Source organism: Myotis nattereri (assembly GCF_964212035.1).
Source record: "Myotis nattereri genome assembly, chromosome: 2".
Taxonomy (NCBI): domain Eukaryota; kingdom Metazoa; phylum Chordata; class Mammalia; order Chiroptera; family Vespertilionidae; genus Myotis; species Myotis nattereri.
In genome coordinates, this window is record NC_138076.1 from 215,900,933 (window position 1) to 215,920,134 (window position 19,202).

The 19,202-nt window shown below is 44.2% G+C and overlaps 1 protein-coding gene across 2 annotated transcripts in view; it reads left to right on the forward strand.

The window, feature by feature from the left end:
- The window catches only part of PPP6R2 (protein phosphatase 6 regulatory subunit 2), a 64,662-nt gene that overhangs the window by 2,252 nt on the left and 43,208 nt on the right, over positions 1–19,202 (forward strand). For both annotated transcript variants that reach the window (XM_081084230.1, XM_081084228.1), the window contains exon 2: positions 18,297–18,426. The gene's annotated coding sequence lies outside the window, so the exon portion shown is untranslated. The remainder of the gene's footprint in view (positions 1–18,296; positions 18,427–19,202) is intronic.

Genomic DNA, 19,202 nt, shown 5'->3' on the forward strand with positions numbered 1-19,202 from the left:
AGCTGGCCTCCCCTGCTGGCTTGCTCACCCCCAACTGCCCCCCCCCCACCCGCCCGCATGATCACCCCCAACTCTCCTCCCCTCCTGGCCTGATTGCCCGTAAACGCCTCTGCCTTGGCCCCGCTACCATAGCTTTGTCCTGAAGGACATTCAGAAGGTCTCTCGGTCTAATTAGCATATTACCCTTTTATTAGTATAGACTAGAGGCCTGGTGCGCGAAATTCGCGCATGGGAAGGGGGGTCCCCTCAGCTTGGCCTGCACCCTCTCCAATCTGGGAACCCTCTGGACCTCTGGCTCCTAACTGCTCACCTGCCGGCCTGATCCCCCTAACTGCTCTCCCCTGCCTGCCTGATCGCCTCTAACCACCTCTGCCTCGGCCCCTGTGGGTTTGTGTCTCCAATCTGGCCCCCAGCAGCCCCAGCACCGCAGTGGCTGGCCTTGGGTCTGCTGGGTGCTGGAGCTGCTGGGTGCCAGGCCTGCAGGTTTGTGTCTCTAATCTGGCCCCCAGCAGCCCCAGCACCGCAGTGGCTGGCCTTGGGTCTGCTGGGTGCCAGTCCTGCGGGTTTATGTCTCTGATCCCCCCAACAGCCCCAGCACTGCGATGGCGGGGCTTGGGGCTGCTGGGTGCTGGGCTCTGTGTGTTTGTGTCTCCCATCTGGCCCCCAGCAGCCCCAAGCACTGCCTGGCCGCTATGGACGGGGGCCATCTTTGTTGGGTTAATTTGCATACTCGCCCTGATTGCTGGTGGGTGTAGAGTGATGACCAATTTGCATGTTTCTCTTTTATTAGTGTAGATTGTTAATCCTAGCAGGAGGATATTTTTTCCATTGCTTTTTAGAGAGAGTAGAAAGGATGTGAGAGAGACACATTGATTGGCTGTCTCCGCACACACCCCACTGGGGCGGGGATCAGAACCCATAGCCTTTCAGTGTGTGGGCTGATGCTCTAATCACTGAGCAGCACTGGCCAGGACAGGCCCTGGTATTTTTTAATGTGTATTACCTATATCATCTCTTTTAATTATTATTATTTTTTTTGGTTAATCCTTACCTGAGGATATTTTTCCATTGATTTTTAGAGAGAGTGAAAATGAGGGGAAGAGAGAGAGACACATCAATTGGTTGCCTCCCGCATATACCCTGACCAGGGCTGGGGATCAGTACCGGGGATAGAGCCTGCAGCTGAGGTACATGCCCTTGACTGGAATTGAACCGGTGACCCTTCAGTATGTGGGCTGACACTCTGTCCACTGAGCCAAACTATCTAGGGCTAATTCTTTTTTTTTTAAACAAAGTGCTTTATCTTTTATTCTTGTATCCTTGTGAGATATAACATTTTGACATAAAGTGGGTATATGACTTGTGCAGAGCTTACTATAAACCAGAATGAAAATCAGTGCTAAATTCTACATTTCAGCATCTAACCTGATAATCATTTAATTCTGAAAACAACTTGATGTAGTTTCTCTTAATACTTCTGTTAATATTTATATGAGAACACTGAAGCACAGACAAATTAAGTAACATACCCAAGGTCACAGTAAATAAATGAGTGGGTCAGGCACATGATGATCTGAATGCAGAATACAATGCAAAAGATCCACAGTATTGGGAAGTCAATTTCACTCTTACCCTGTCCCTCAGCCATCTGCTTCCTCTTGGAAATCATGTCATATCCATGTACAGCAAACAGCCCTCTTCTTTTTAGCACAGAATATGCAATTGTAGTCTTATTTTTTTAAAAATTCCACTGTGTAAAAAGTATTAATATTTTATACCCAATGTAATATACAGATCTTTATAACTTTGATCACTTTTAAAAAATATTTTTATTGATTTCAGAGAGGAAGGGAGAGGGAGAGAGAGAATCATCTATTGGCTGCCTCCTGCACGCCTCCTAGTGGGGATCCAGCCTGCAACCCGGGCATGTGCCCTGACTGGTAATCGAACCGTGGCCTCCTGATTCATAGGTTGATACTCAAAACACTGAGCCACACTGACCGGGCACTTTGATAAATTTTAATAAATGTATACACCATTGTGTCTATCACTCATGCTAAGATATAGAGCATTTCTATCACCCCTAAAAGTTTGCGTCTGTTTCCAGTTTTTACACCAGCCCTAAAATCCCAAGGCAACCATATTTCTGATTTTTATTATTATAGATTCACTTTTCAGGTTCTTGAACTTCATATTAATGAAATCATAAAGCATATGGTCTTTTGTATCTGTCTTCTTTTGCTCAGTGTGATGTTTTTGTGGTTTAGTGATTTTGGTGCCTGTATTTGTAGTTTGTGCTTTTTATTTGAGTAATATTCTTTTGTATGAAAATGTCATCATTTGTTTATTGCTCTTCTGTTGATGGACATTTGGGTTGCTTTTATTTTTTGGCTATTCTGACTAAAATCTGAAGATTCTTAGGCATGTCTTTTGTTATTTCTTGTGAGCAAATATTTAGGAGTGGGATTGCTGGGTCATGATATAGGTGTGTGTTTAGCTTTTCTAGTTTCCATACTGATACCATTTTATACTCCTGCCAGTAATATAGGAGAGTTCCAGTTTCTCCACATCAGCACTTGGTATTGTCAGTCTTTTTAATTTTAGCCATTCAGGTGGTGGTGGTATCTTACTGTGGTTTTACTTTGTATTTCTCTGGTGAATAAAATGGCAAGCAGCTTTCCATGTGCGTATTGGCCATCTGTGTATCTCTTGGTGAAGTGTCAGGTCTTTTGCCCATTTTTTATTGGATTGTTTGTCTTTTTATCATTTATTTTTAGAAGTTCAAAAAAACGTATATTTTGGCCCTGGCCAATGTGGCTCAGTTGTGCTGGGCATCATCCCATGCACTGAAAGGTTGCTGGTTCAATTTCCAGTCAGGGCACATGCCAACGTTTTGGGCTTGATCCCCTGTGGGGAGGGTGCAGGAGGCAGCTGATTGATGTTTCACTCTCATATCAATGTTTTTCTCTCTCTCCCTTTTCCTTCCTCTCTCTAAAAATCAATAAAAATATAAAAAACATATTCTGGTTATGTGTCCTTTATGAGGTATGTGTATATACATACATATGTAGTGAGGGAGTGGGAAGAAGAGAGGAAGTGAGGGGTGAATATTTTTTCCTTTTATGGTTTGCCTATTTGTTTCTAAATTTTTTTTTAAAATATATTTTATTGATTTTTTACAGAGAGGAAGGGAGAGAGATAGAGAGAAACATCGATGAGAGAGAAACATCAATCAGCTGCCTCCTGCACATCTCCCATTGGGGATGTGCCCGCAACCCAGGTACATGCCCTTGACCGGAATCGAACCTGGGACCTTTCAGTCCGCAGGCCGACGCTCTATCCACTGAGCCAAACCGGTTTTGGCTATTTGTTTCTTAATAGTGTGTTGAACAGAAAATTTTAGTTCAGATGAAGTAAAAATATGTCAATATTTTTCTTTTTTTTGTACCTTTATAGTGGTAGCGTTTGTACTTAGGTTTATGATTCATCTTTTTCTTTTTAAAGAAACTTCAGCTTTTGTTAAAGTTTTGGTACATGTATATGCATGTAAAATCATCATAGTCAAGATTGTGTACATATCCATCACCCCCCAAATTTCCCCATGCCACTTTGCGACCCCTAACTCCCATCCTTCCCTGCCATTCCACCTCCAAGCAAATACTGATCTGCATTTATTTATTTATTTATTTATTTTAGTTAATCCTCACCCAAAGGTATTTTTTTATTGATTTTAAAAAAAAATTTTCTTTTTTTTTCTTCGTTTTTTTTTTTTAAATATATTTTATTGATTTTTTACAGAGAGGAAGGGAGAGAGATAGAGAGTTAGAAACATCGATGAGAGAGAAACATCGATCAGCTGCCTTCTGCACATCTCCTACTGGGGATGTGCCCGCAACCCAGGTACATGCCCTTGACCAGAATCGAACCTGGGACCCTTCAGTCCACAAGCCGACGCTCTATCCACTGAGCCAAACCGGTTTTGGCTATTGATTTTTTTTTTAGAGAGAGAGTGGAGGGGGGAGGGAGAAAGAAAGAGAGAGAGAGAGATATTGATGTAAGAGAGAAATATCCATTGGTTGCCTCTTCTGTGTACCTCATCCGGGAGCTGAACCCACAGTCTAGCTTTGTGCCCTGACCAGGAATCTGACTGTGACCTTTTGGTGTATAGGACAATGCTTCAATCAACTGAGACACACTGGCCAGGGCTGATCTATTTTCCGAGTGACCCATCTTGTATGTTTTTAAAAATATGTTTTTATTAATTTCAGAGAGAGGAGGGAAGAGGGAGAGATAGAAACATCAATGAGAGAGAATCATTGTCAGCTGCCTCTGGCATGCCCCCTACTGGGGATCGATCCTGCAACCTGAGCATGTACCCTGACCAGGAATCTGAACCATGACCTCCTGATTCATGGGTTGATGCTCAACCACTGGGCCACACCAGCTGGGTCAGCTTGAATTATTTTTTAGGTGAGGTAGACTCAGGGTGCTTTTTTTTCTCCACATGGATTATATAATCTTTCTGGCATCATTTGTTGAAAAGACTCTCTTTTCTGCATTAAATTGCATTGGAGGCGTTGTTATAAATTACTTGAAGATGTGTGCATAGGCTTATTTCTAGGCTTTCTGTTATGTTCCATTGATCTGTTTCTCTATCCTGTGCCAATACCACACTTTGAATTACTGTAACTTAATGGTAAGTCTTGAAATCAGGAGTCTAAGACCTTCACTTTCACTTTTCCACAGAATTTTCTGCAAGTTTTAGAATACGCTTTTCAATTTGTACAAAAATTTTTGCTGAGAGTTTGGTTGGGATTACATTTAATCTATAGATTAATTTTAGAATTGAATAATGTCGAGTCTTCTGATATGTGCCCATGGTATGTCTCTCCATTTATTTAAATGTTTAATTTTTCTCAGCAATTCTTTGTAGTTTTCAGTATGATGGTACACTTTTTTCATTCAATATATTTGTAGATATTTGATATTTTTTATGTTTAAAATATTTTTATATTGTTTTTCAATTATTTGTTGTTAATGTACAAAAACACGGTTAGTGTGTACTGATCATGGATCCTGTAACTTTGCTCAATTCACTTAGTTCTCATAGTGCATTTGTATATTCCTTTGGGTTTTCTATCTATATAATCATTATCTACAAATAAAGACAGTTTTACTTTTTTCCCAATTGTTAAACCTTTTATTTCTTTTTCTTGCACCGTTGTACTGGCTAGGACCATTGAATAGGAGTGGAGATAATGGGCCTTCAGTGGTTGAGAAAATTGCTTTCTAGTCCTAATGTGTGGAATGTTTTTACCATGAAAGGTGTTGATTTTGTCCATTGCCTTTTCTGCAACTTTTTTTTCCCTTCACATATAGAACATTTTAAGGTTCATCTTAAAATTATTGTTCTTCACTAAGAAAGCCCCAGAGCACAGATCTTGTAAAATTCAATCATTAAAGTAGTCTATACAGCCCTGACCGGTTTGGCTCAATGGATAAAGCATTGGCCTGCGGACTCAAGGGTCCCAGGTTCGATTCCAGTCAAGGGCATGTACCTTGGTTGCGGGCACATACCCATTTGGGAGTGTACAGGAGGCAGCTGATCGATGTTTCTCTCTCATCGATGTTTCTAACTCTCTATCCCTTTCCTTTCCCTCTCCCTTCTTCTCTGTAAAAAATCAATAAAATATATTTTAAAAAAAAAAAAGTAGTCTATACAAGCAGGAGTCCCCTAAACATTAGGTTAAAACAGCCCTGTCAGCCCTAGCTGGTTGCTCAGTGGTCAGAGTATTGGTCCGCAGACTGAAGGATCTTGGGTTCGATTCTGGTCAAGGCAGGTTCCTCGGTTGCAGGCTCCATCCCTGGCCTGTGTGCAGGAGGCAATCAATCGATGTTTCTCTCTCTCTGTCTCTCTCTTCTCCCTTCTACTCTCTCTAAAAATCAATGGAAAAATGTCCGCTGGTGAGGATTAACAAACAAACAAAATAATAAAACAGCCCTGTCACCCTTCCAACCCCACCAGCTGGAGCCGAGTTTGAAGCTTTGGCTGGTTTTCCAGGGGGAGACGGAGGTGCAGGGCTGGGGCTGCCTCAGCTGCGGAGTCTGGCTGGGCCCCTTGCTGACATTCTGGCCACTGAATCCCACAGGGGGCCTTAGGGTTAGTGTTTGGCAGGAAGAAGCAGGGAGGAATGCAAAGCCCATAAAATGATGGTTCTGGTTTGTGTTGTTCAAGAAATCCCTGGTTCTGTTTCCCTGGGTTAGCAGCAGACATTTATGGTTGGATTCATGGTGTGTAAGATTTAGTGTCTTTTTCTGCAACTTTTGAGGTGATCACTTGGTTTCTGTCCTTTATGCTATTGATATATGGTGTGTTATATTAATTAATTTACAGGTATTAAAGCAACCTTGCATTCTTAGGATAAATCCCTTTGGTGTAGTGTATAACCTTTTTTATGTGTGTCCAGACTTGGTTTGCTTGTGTTTTGTTGAGGATTTTTACATCTATATTTATAAGAGACTAGTGGCCCAATGCACGGATTCATGCACATTGAAAGGAAATTAATTAGAAGAAAGATTCGTGCAGTAAATACATTACTGCAAAAAATTACATGTCAAAATACTATCCTAGCCGAAACCGGTTTGGCTCAGTGGATGGAGCATCGGCCTGCGGACTGAAGGGTCCCAGGTTCGATTCCGGTCAAGGGCATGTACCTGGGTTGCGGGCACATCCCCACTGGGGGATGTGCAGGAGGCAGCTGATTGATGTATCTCTCTCATCGATGTTTCTGACTCTCTATCCCTCTCCCTTCCTCTCTGTAAAAAAATCAATAAAATATATTTAAAAAAAATTTTTTTTTTTAAAAAATACTGTCCTATATAATAAAAGGCTAATATGCAAATAGACCGAATGGCGGAACAACCAAACAACTGGTCGCTATGATGTGCGCTGACCACCACGGGGCATGCATGGAACATGGTGGGCATCGGCTGTGGCGGGAGAGTGGAGCGGGTGAGTGGGGACGCCAGACCAATGCAGGGCGCTGGTTGTTGTCATCAGGGCGAGCCTCTGGTGGTTACTAAAAAATTCTTCGCTCCTGCACGCTGCAGTCCCAACTGGCGTTCACACCCACTGCCAGTGCTGGCCCCACTCACACCCTCAGCCAGCGCTGGAGCTGCCGCCTGCACCCGCTTCCAGCACCCGGCGCTGGTCCCGATTGCCCCTGAGGGCTTCTGCACCTCCTCCTGCTCCTGAGGGGCGATCAGGGCAGCAGCCACCACTCGCACCCGCTGCTGGCGCTGGCCCCAATCGCTCGGTGCCATCAGCAGGTGCGAGCGGGGCCAGTGCCGTCAGTGCATGGGAGAAGTGGTGGCGGGAGCAGGGCTGCCAGCAGATGGGACTGGGAGCCTTGGGTGGAGGGGCCAGGCGGGGGCGTGGAGAATGGGCCGAGACCCACCCCTGTGCCTACAGCAACCTCGTGGCCCACAGTTCCTTTCAAGGTGCACGAATTCGTGCACTGGGCCCCTAGTATATATTATCTATATACTAGGGGTTCAACTTCAGAGGTATATTGTGCCAATAATTGTTTTTCAGATATATTTTTTTGACGATGTTGATTTCTGTTAGTATCCATTTTAAGGAACTACTATTCACTGTCAACAAGAACAACCATATTCACAATCGACAATGAAAGATTGAAACACACATGTGCGATTGGTGCCAGTGAGAGCTTTATATGTATTGCGCATTTGCAAGTAAACATTTACTTTTAAATTGCCAGTGTGCGTCGTATGTACCATGCATACATAAATAAACGTTCATTTTTTTAATTTAACGACTTTATAAATATTTAAAAATAAAATATAAAATGTTATATAATTTATTTAGAAATATTATCGAATATTAACGTTGACTGTTTCGATTGACTTGTAAACGTTTTTTGACCGTGTTTTGTGCTGTTAGATGCTTGTCATTCGTTAATTCTATACACTTTTCTATTTTTTTTTTTAATATATTTTATTGATTTTTTACAGAGAAGAAGGGAGAGGGATAGAGAGCTAGAAACATCGATGAGAGAGATCGATCAGCTGCCTCCTGCACGTCCCCCACTGGGGATGTGCCCGCAACCAAGGTACATGCCCTTGACCGGAATCGAACCTGGGACCCTTCAGTCCGCAGGCCTACGCTCTATCCCCTGAGCCAAACCGGTTCGGCAATTCTATACACTTTTCATTTGTTTTATTTGAAGTGTCACAATTTGATGTTTATTTAATAATGTGACAGTGTCGCCCCACACCATTAATGAGCATATTATCAAATAGTATTGAACTTTTTTAAAAAAATATATTTTATTGATTTTTTACAGAGAGGAGGGGAGAGGGATAGAGAGTTAGAAACATTGATGAGAGAGAAACATCGATGAGCCACCTCCTGCACACCCCCTGCGGGATGTGCCCGCAACCAAGGTACATGCCCTTGACCGGAATTGAACCTGGGACCCTTGAGTTCGCAGGCCGACGTTCCATCCACTGAGCAAATCGGTTAGGGCAGTATTGAGCTTTTTGATCAGATTGCCGAAAATGTAAGTGAAAACATCCCATGTTTTGACAGACAGGTGACGTTTCTGTAGTAACCTAACAAATATCGGTGTGACTTCACACGTATATTCTCCTCTCTTTCTTTTTTTAAATATATTTTATTGAGTTTTTACAGAGAGGAAGGGAGAGAGATAGAGAGTTAGAAACATCGATGAGAGAGAAACATCGATCAGCTGCCTCTTGCACATCTACTGGGGATGTGCCCGCAACCCAGGTACATGCCCTTGACCGGAATCGAACCCGGAACCCTTCAGTCCGCAGGCCGACGCTCTATCCACTGAGCCAAACCGGTTTCGGCATATTCTCCTCTCTTTCACATCTATAGCATAAAGCATGCCATTCTTTATGCCGGTCGGACGGTTGGACGTATGTATGGTCAGTGCACCAGTGGGGTCCCTCAGCCTGGCCTGTGGGATCGGGCCAAAACTGGCTCTCTGACATCCCCAAAGAGGTCCTGGATTGCGAGAGGGTGCAGGCCAGTCCGAGGGACGCCCCCCCCCCCCACCCGCACGATCGGAGCCGGGGAGGGATGCGGGAGATTGGTTGGCCAGCCAGGGAGGGACTGCAGGAGGGCTCCAGGGCATGTCTGGCCTGTCTCACCATCCACCAGCAGCAAGCTAACCTACCGGTTGGAGTGTCCCTAGCCCCTGGTGGTCAGTACACGTCATAGCGAGCGGCTGAGCAGCCTTAGCATATCATTAGCACATTATGCTTTGACTGGTTGAACGTACGACCGGAAACTTAGCGTGTTAGGCTTTTGTTATATAGGATGATACTCTTTTGGTATCAGGGTAACTGGCCCCAGAGAATGAGTTGGGAAGTTCTTCATTGTTTTTGCAGATCACAGTTCTAGGTGGCATCATTGTCCTCAGCCTGAAGCTCTTTCTTCAGTTCCATTATTTTTAAATTACTTTTTTATCCTTACCTGAGGATATTTTTTCCATTGATTTTTAAACTGATAAGAACAGATACTACACTTGATCTTAGCCAAAAGGCCGAGAAGCGATTCCCATTGATTTTTAGAGAGAATGTAAGGGAAAGGGAGAGACAGAGAGAAACACTGACGTGAGACAGACACGTTGATTGGTTGCCTCCTGCATGTCTCCGTCCAGGGCTGGGAGCCTGCAACTGAGTTACATGCCCTTGACTAGAATTGAACCCTGGGACCTTTCTATCTGCAGGCAGATGCTGTATTCACTGAGCCAAACTGGCTAGGACTTCAGTATTTCTTATGTTGTGGGTGTGCTGGGTACAGATTCTCTCAGCTTTTGTTTGTCTAGAAAGGTCTTTATTTGCCCTTCAGTGTTGAGGGATATTTTTGCTGGTTATAAAATTCTAGGTTGACAGTTGTTTCTTTTAGCCCTTTAAAGAAGTTTCTCTAGCCCGGCCGTCATGGCTCAGTGGTTGAGTGTCAACCTAGGAACCAGGAGGTCATGGGTTCGATTCCCGGTCAAGGGCACATGCCGGGGTTGCAGGCTCCATCCCCAGTAGGGGGCATGCAGGAGGCAGCCGGTCCATGATTCTCATCACGGATGTTTCTGTCTCTCTTTCCCTCTCCCTTCCTCTCTGAAATCAATAAAAAAAAATAAAAAAAAAATAAAGAAGTTTCTCCATCATCTCCCATAGTGTGTTGTTTCTGGTGAGAAGTCAGTTGTCATTCTTATTGTTCACCTGACATCTTTTCCTGCTGTGTTTTAAGATATTTTATTTATTTTTATTAAGTAAGTAAATTCTCTATTTCTATAAACTTTTTTCTTTTTCAGTTTGACGGTAATTTTCTAAGTTTGGTGTTTTAGTATTTATCCTTCCTGGGATTTACTTCAGTCCTTGGCTCTCTGGGTTGGCGTATGTAATCAACTTTGGAAACTTTTTGGCTGTTGTCTCACTCTCCTTTCCTCTTGGCAGTCCAGTGACATCTATTTTAGATTGTTTGATTTTCTCCCACAGGTGCTGAGCGTGGCTGTATTTTAAAAATTTTTTTCTCTCACTGTTTACATGAGTATATTCTGTATTCATTTTGTTATTAATTCTATCCAATGACATTTAATTCCAGGTATTATATTTTTAATTTTGGCATTTCCTTTTCGTTCTTTTTTCCAGTTCACAAGTCTCTGCCAATTTTCCACCTGCTCATCCCTTCTGCCCTGTTTTCCCCAAAGTCCTTTAACATATTTATAATGGTGTTTTGAAGTTGTCATCTGTCAGTTGCAACATACGGTCACTTGTGGGTTCTGTAGATTGTTTTTTTCTCTTGATCATGGTTCACATTTTTCTACTTTGCATGTCTAGTAATTTTGTTGTATAATGGACATTGTGGATAGTACATTCTAGTGACTCTGTTTTAGGTTATCTTCCCTTAAAGAGTATTAAGTTTTGTTATGGCCGGCTGTTAAATTACTGGGAGAGCATCTTGATCCTGTGAAGCTTTTCAAGGGTGGATCTGTTTGGTTTTTGCCCTGTGTTTTAGGGCACAGCCCTTAGTTCTGGCATGGTTTTTACTCTCAAGCCATGGCCCTTCTGGGGTTTTAATGGAAAACCTTTCTAATATGGCAGAACAGAAAATCCAAAATTTGTCACCCAGTGTTGGACAACTGTTGAAATCTTTTTCATCTCACAACAGCTGCTTTCTGCCTGGTCAGGTGTATATGGGTTTGTGTGTATCTCTCTCTTTCTCAGCTGTATTGCTTTATTGAGGTATAATTAACCAATAAAATTGTAAGATATTTAAAGTACATCATAATTTTATATACATGTACATACATTGTGAAAGGATTCGTCCCATCTAGTTAATTATATCCATTGCTTCACATAGTTTGTGTGTGTGAGAACATTGAAGTTATATCCTCTTAGCAAATTTCAGTTATACAACACAGTTTCATCAGCTACAGTCCCCATTTGGTCCTCAGACCATATTCATCTCATAGCTGAATGTTCGCACCTTTACCAACCTCTTTCTACCCCCACCCCCCATCCCTGGCAGCCACTCCCTACTCTGTTTCTATGAGTTTGACTTTTTTTCTGTTTGATTTCTTGGCATGTCATCTTACCATGTGCAGCTCAGGAGTCAGCCAAGGATTTGGGAGGAATTTTAATGAAGATTTTGAAGCTTTTTCTCTTTTTGTTGTTGTTAATCCTCACCCAGCGTTATTTTCTCCACTGATTTTCAGAGAGAGTAGAAGGGAAAGGGGGGGGGGGTGTGGAGAGAGAGAGAAACATTAATGTGAGAGAGACAACCCAGATATGTGCCCTTGACTGGGATCGAATTTATGTGGGTCGGTGCTCTAACCACTGACCAACACCGGCCAGGGTGGGATTTTCCCTTCTTTGTTCAGTTTCCCCTTCAGTTTAGCCATTCTGTAGCCCTGACCTCTGACATTTTTCCTGCAGTCGTATGCTGTGTAAGCGTGGTCTGACCTAAGCACTGTTGCCCACCTCTGTGAGCAGTGTGTGGGGGGGTGCCCTCAGTGCCGAGCTCATATTTCTGTTTCCTTCTTCCCTTGATTCTGGGGACAGTAAGAGCAGACAGTTCCTTGAGGAAGCTTTGCTGTGAACAGGGATTGGAAAAATGTCTGTGGGGCAGTGTGTGCGTGTGTGCACACAGAAGGGAGGGCACTGGAGATTCCTGCGGGAGAAGCATTGGAAGGTGTGAGGGGAGGGGCCTGCAGTGTGAGGAAGGGGCTGGCCTTTGGGAGCCCAGGACCCTTTTCTATCATAGCAGGAGGGGAGGCAGGGAATAGGAGAGGTCCCAGTTGAGACCTTCTCCTTTTCTATGGACTCAGGGGGTGTGCATGCTGGAGGGTGAAGGAAAGAGTAGAAGGAAGAACAGGGTTGTTATATTAGTTATCTATTGCAGCAGACCATCCAGTGATGAGTGGCTTAAAACAACCATCTTGTTTCCGGTCATGAGTCTGTGGGTTGAGCCCATTTGGGGTTGGGTTCAGCCAGATGGCTCCTCTCCACTTCCGTATATGATCAGGGCCTTGGCTGGGGGTGCAGGCCTCTGCAGGGCCCATGGGCCTTCACACACTCGTCACCGGAGTCCAAGAGACTGAGGGTGGACTCTGTGAAGCCTCTTGAAGCCGAGGCTCAGAACTGCACCAGGTCCTCATTGTGCCACCTCCGTGGCTGCAGCAGGCCCAGGAGCCCCAGGATGGGCAGGTAGACTCACTTCTCGATGAAAGCGGCTGTACGCAGTTGTGCTTAGCTGACATTTGTCGCAATTGTCTGAAGAGGGAAACTAGCTCCCTCTTGAGGTTTGTGGCCATTAATTGAAAATGAGAGAAACTCAAGCCACTCATTCCTCAGGGAAGCCTTCTCTGACCAACAACACTCACTGGGCACTTCCTGTTTGCCAGGCAGGTGCTGAGCATTTGATAGATTATCTTGTTTCATGTTCGCATTGACCTTGGAGGTATATACTTTCGTCATCCGCATTTTACAGTCGGGGAGACGGAGATACAGAGAGTTTAAGAAACTTAGGCCAGTAAGTGGTGGGGCCGAGCATCCAGCCAGGCAGGTGCACCTGGAGTTGAGGCTCAGCCCCCAGGCACACCACCTTGCAGGAGTCACGTCTTCCCCTCCATGGGCATCGTGAGCGCTAACGTACCCCAGGCACTCCGGGTCAGGCCTGCTTCCAAGCACAGGACTTAGCCTCAGTCAGTCCTCACACCCACCCTAGGAGGTCAGTATTTTTAGCCCTGTCTACAGAGAGGCCCTAAGGCACAGGAACTGGGTGGCCTGTCCTCAGCACTGGAAGATAGGATGCTCCAGGCTGTGCGCCTGCCCGCCATCTCCCTCCCAGGGGGCTGCGGTGGAGGCCCGCGGGACCTGTCTTCTCTGTTAGAGGTCAGGCTCTTTGGGGCAGGACTCTGTTCGTCCATTCTCTCTCCCATGCCCCTGGGCTGCTGGTGGCAGTCAGACCTTCTGGAGCTCCTCTTCAGGAATTGACTCCTCTTCTTTCTGTCAGCCCACCGATTGCTTCATTTTTTCTCATTCAGGGTTTATTCACATTTCCTAAAATCCACCCTTTTAAAGTGTACAAGTCAGTAACTTTTAGTGTATTTACAAGTTTGTGTAGCCATCACCAACTCCAGAATGTTTGTCACCCCACAAAGAAACCATGGCTCCATTTGAAGACTGCACCTCTCTCTCCCCAGCCTCAATCCCCTCGAGCCTGTGAGACCCTGCTCTGTCTCTTTCTTGGCTCTGCCTGTGGCCTCCCTGCCCCGTGCAGCCAGGGCAGTACCTTCCTGTTATCTCTCTCCACCGTCATCACTCCTTCTGCACCTGTGTGGATACCTCCCTTTCCTCTTTATCGACTGGGCCAGAATCTGGTGTCATGTGCAGATGGAGAACATGGACTTTGCTGAGCCAACCTGGGTTCAAGTTCTAGAACTGACATTTATTAACCTCGTGACCTGGGCCAGTTCCGGGACTTTGCCCTGTGGGCGAGGCTATGGTGAGCTGCCGTTCCCACCGAGCTGCACCGAGCACGGGTGTAGCACTCTGGAGTATGTGTCTCTTGTCTGCTGGACTGGGAGGTGTCTTTTCTGTCACCCAGCAGTTCTGTGTCCAAGTGAAGAAAAGCTGGGAAGCACTTGCTATGCATGAAGATACATGTCTAGAAGTCCAGGCAGCCTCGCTTGTAATAGTAATAAGTCAGGGATGGCCTGGGAGGCCTCGCAGGGATGCAGTGCCTGCCAAATTCAAAATGAAAGCTACCTGTGTCAGTATACATGATTTCCTAAAATTCAAAGTTGATCTTAAAACACTTGGAGAGCGCATGTATGTGTTATAAAAGTATATTCTTTTTTAAAAATATTTTTATTGATTTGAGAGAGGGGGAGAGAGAGAGAGAAAGAAACATCAATGATGAGAATCACTGATCAGCTGCCTCCTGCACGCCCCCTACTGGGGATCAAGCCCTTGACCGGAATCGAACTTGGGACCCTTCAGTCCGCAAGCGGACGCTCTATCCACTGAGCCAAACCAGCCAGGGCTAAAAGTATATTCTTTTTTTAAAAAATATATTTTATTGATTTTTTTTACAGAGAGGAAGGGAGAGGGAAAGAGAGTTAGAAACATCAATGAGAAACATCGACCAGCTGCCTCCTGCACACCCCCCACTGGGGATGTGCCCGCAACCAAGGTACATGCCCTTGACCGGAATCGAACCTGGGACCCTTGAGTCCGCAGGCCGACACTCTATCCACTGAGCCAAACCAATTAGGGCTAAAAGTATATTCTTAAAACAGTGCATTACTTATAAACACACGGGCAGTGAAAGATTGCAATTATGATGCTGCAAGTTAATGATTACCTTTAGGAGGAAGGGAATGGAATGGGTGTCAGTTTCTCAGTGTATTAGAAATGTGTGGTTTTTAAAAATAGGGATATGTGAACAATTCTTAACATTTATTAAATCTCAGTATATGGGTATTTGTCATACTCTTCTGTGGATCTTTTTGTATTTTTAATTTTTTTCATAATTTAAAATAATATTTCAAACCAGATTATTATAATGTGATTTTCTAAAAGATGTGTAAACAGACTTGTGTAAATTCTGAGGAAGGACTCAGGAAAGCTTGATGTGAGTGTTGTGGTTGAATTTTGGATTGAAGAGCTGGCAGGACTTTGTCAAGTAGGGAGGTGGGAGGAGGGCCGTTCCAGGCAGTGGAGGCCACGTGCAGAGCGTCAGCTATGGGAGACACTCAGCATGTTCAGGAAGTGGTAAGTGTTGGTATGGTTAGAGCAGGGTTCCTCAAACTATGGCCCCGCGGGCCACAAGCAAATACAAATATTGTATTTGTTCCCTGTTTGTTTTTTTACTTCAAAATAAGATATGTGCAGTGTGCATAGGAATTTGTTCAAAGTTTTTTTTTAAACTATAGTCCGGTCCTCCAATGGTCTGAGGGACAGTGAACTGGCCCCGTTTAAAAAGTTTGAGGAGCCCTGGGTTAGAGAGAGGGCTGGGGAGGAGGAAACAACCACACTGAGTCCTGTCCCCCTTACAGTGCCCTCGGGTAGAGGCTCACAGGAGAAGGACACTGTGTTCTTTGTCCCCTGTCCCTCTTTCCTGCCTTTTTTGGGATTGAGTATTTTTATGATTCTATTTGGGCCTTTGTCTATCTTTCATGTCTCCATTTAACATGTCTAATCTTCTCTCTAGGTTTTTGAAGATACGGAATACAGTTAGGACAACTGTTTAAATGTCTTTGTTTATTCTATCATTTGTGTCATTTCTGGGTTAGTTTTGATTGATTTTTCACTTCATTATAGTTCATGTTTTCTTCCTTGTATGTCTGGTAATTAATTAATTAATTTATTTATTTATTGTGAATCCTCACCCAAGGATATTTTTCCATTGATTTTTTTTAAAGAAAGGGTAGAAGGGAGGAGGAGAGACAGAGAGAGACAGAAACATTGATGTGAGAGAGACACATCAATTGGTTGCCTGCGACCTTCCTTGATGCTCTATCCACTGAGCCAAACTGCCAAGACACTGAATTTATTGTGTTGGATGCTGGGTATTTTTGTATTTCTATACATATTCGTGACCAAAAGGTCAGAAAAAAATTCTGAGATGTGGTTAAATTACTTGGAAACAGTTTAATTCTGGTGGGTCTTACTTTTAAGCTTTGTTAGGTGAGACCAGAGTAATGTTTAGTCTAGCAGTGGTCAGCAAACCATGGCTCGCAAGCCACATGCAGCTCTTTGGCCTCTTGAGTGTGGCTCTTTCACAAAATACCACGTGCGGTTGCGCACGTACAGTGCGATTGAAACTTCATGGCCCATGCGCAGAAGTCGGTATTTTGTGGAAGAGCCACACTCAAGGGGCCAAAGAGCCGCATGTGGCTCGCAAGCCGCAGTTTGCCAACCACCCGTAGGGCTAATTTTGCCCCAGCTGGAGAATTAGGAAGTTTGCACTGTGACTGGGAGAAAGAGTGTCCCTGGCTCCCTGTGAGCTCGAGGGTTGTTCCTGGTAGCCCTTTGGGCGCTGCTGTCCTGGCCTGGAGGCTGCCTCACACGCTGCTGTCAGCACCCAGCTGGAGCCTGCACCTCTGTGTCACTCCCCTCCAGTGCTCTGTCCGAACTGAGCGTCAGCGCCTCGGCCTCAAGAGGTGGCTGCACCTGGCTCCTCTGCTGTGCCCAGAGCCACAGTCCTCCCCAGGCAGGGAGCTGGGCAGGGAGAGGGTCCTCTCGTTTCCCTTCTGTCAGGGATGGCTCTTCCTCATTGCCTGGTGTTCGTTTTCTTGAAAACTGTTCCATATATTTTACCCTTTAATTTTTTTTTAGTTGTTGCAGGTGGGAAGGTAAATTTGTTCCCTGTAGCAAAAAGATCAAAAACAGGTTTTAGAATGAAGGTATGAGGTGGCTTTTAAAATAGCCATGGACCTAGGAGAATGCTGACCCCCATTCTGGTGGGAGAGAGAGCAGAGGTGGCCTTTCTTGGGTGGTCATCAGGGAATTCATGGGCCCAGGGAAGGAAATGCTGAAGACTAGTTTCCAATGGTGAAATCATGACTTTCATGCAAGTACCAAGTGAGCTTCCCAGGCTCCAGGTGTCCATGCTTTTGCTGGAGACGTGGAGTCAGTCAGTTCATTGGGCAGTGCTGTGCTGGTCGCCTGATTTGGAAATGGTATGTAAAGGTCACTGTTGGAGATGCTTCTAGACATTGTGATGGATTATCAGTCACCTTGTGACCAGGAATATGTTTTGTTTTGTTTTTTTTGAGAGAGAGAGAGGGAAATAGAGAGAGGGGCTAAGGGGAGAGAGAAACATAGTTTTGTTGTTCCACTTATTTATGCATTCATTGGCTGTTTCTTTTAAAATATATATATTTTTGTTTATTTCAGAGAAGAAGGAAGAGAGAAAGAGAAACATCAGTGATGAGAGAGAATCCTTGATCGGCTGCCTTAAGTCTATAACCTGGGCATGTGCCCTGACTGGGTGGAACTGTGACCTCCTGATTCATAGGTCGACACTCAACCACTGAGCCATTCCAGCCTCATTGGCTGATGCTTGAATGTGCCCTGACCGGCGATTGAACTGGCAACCTTGGTGTATTGGAATGATGTTCTAACCAATTGAGCTATCCAGCCAGGCCAGGAATGTGCATTTCTTGAGGAGATAGTGTAAAGTTACTAGACTGACCCTAGCCGGTTTGGCTCAGTGGATAGAGCGTCGGCTTGTGAACCAAAGGGTCCTGGGTTTGATTCCAGCCAAGGGCACGCAAGCAGGCTCCTCCCTGGCCCATGCCCTCGTTAGGGCTTGTGCAGGAGGCAACTAATCTATGTGTTTCTCTCACATCAATATTTCTGTCTGTCTTTCCCTCTCTTCCACTCTCTCTAAAAATCAATGGGAAAATATCCTCAGGTGAGGATAAAAAATAAATTAATGCATACATAAAGTTACTGAAGAGGACAATTCCATAGAGATCTTCCCACATCTTTGAAATCTGTCTGTGACATTCCAACCACTGAGCTCATTAACCAGACACCGGATCGGGTGTATGCCATCAGCACCAGTCTAACACAAATAGAGGCAATGGAGTTTTTCATTCCTTCATCCTGAAATGTTCTGATAATTTGAATATTAAGTAAAGATACTGATTTTTGCTTTCCTTTTATCTACCATTTTGGTAATTTACTTTATAAAAGCAGAACTTAAAATAAGATTTTTCCTTTTTATTTTTCAGGTGAGGCCATTATCAGTCTTATACTGAATGAAAAAAATTTTCTTCAAGTTGCATATACTCCAAGAAAAAACTCCAAATGTTTTTATATTTTGCCTGAATACAAAATTTAAACAAGAAGTTTCCACAGAAGGTAGGATGGTTTTCCTTTTTCATTCTGTTTTACTGTATAATTTGTGCAAATATACTGTATAAGTGGAAGTTTAAAGATGGATGACAGCAGAAATTTAGTTTTTGAAGGGTGTGTGTAGTCTATTGTCTTTTGGTTGTTTTTTGATCCTCCTGAGTCTAGTTTTGAGGAGCTGTGTTGTGGAGAGACCAAGTTACTTGGCCTCTCCAAGCTGAAGTGTAATCCAAATAAAATGGGGACAGCCATGTACCTGTAGTGAGGTACACATGAGCTAGAGCCCTTACACGGTCATGGGTGCCATCCAGAACACACTGTCCATGTGGAGGATGAAAAAGAGAGGGAAGTGTGGCTAAATGGTTGGGCGTCCACCTAAGAACCAGAAGGTCACGGTTTGATTCCCCGTCAGGGCACATGCCTTGATTGTGGGCTCAATCCCTGTTGTGGGGTGTGCAGGAGGCAGCCAATTCTCTCTCATAATTGATGTTTCTCTCTCTCCCTTCTTCTCTGAAATAAATAAAAATATATTTTGAAAAAAAAGGGGAGGGAGGGACTCCTGTGTCCAGCAGTATTAGGTGTTCCTAAAAGTCTCTCCCATCGCACTCCAATTAGGTGCTGGGTAAATCACAGTAAATACGGTTTCTTGTGATCACTTCAGTCACTAAAAATTAAGATACTGTTCTGAAGGCCAAGAGAGGAAAAGAAAAAGGAACAGTGAGCGTTATGATAGTAATCCTTTGTTCCTTGCTGAAGAAAACATAAACCCTCCTTAGAGAAAAGCA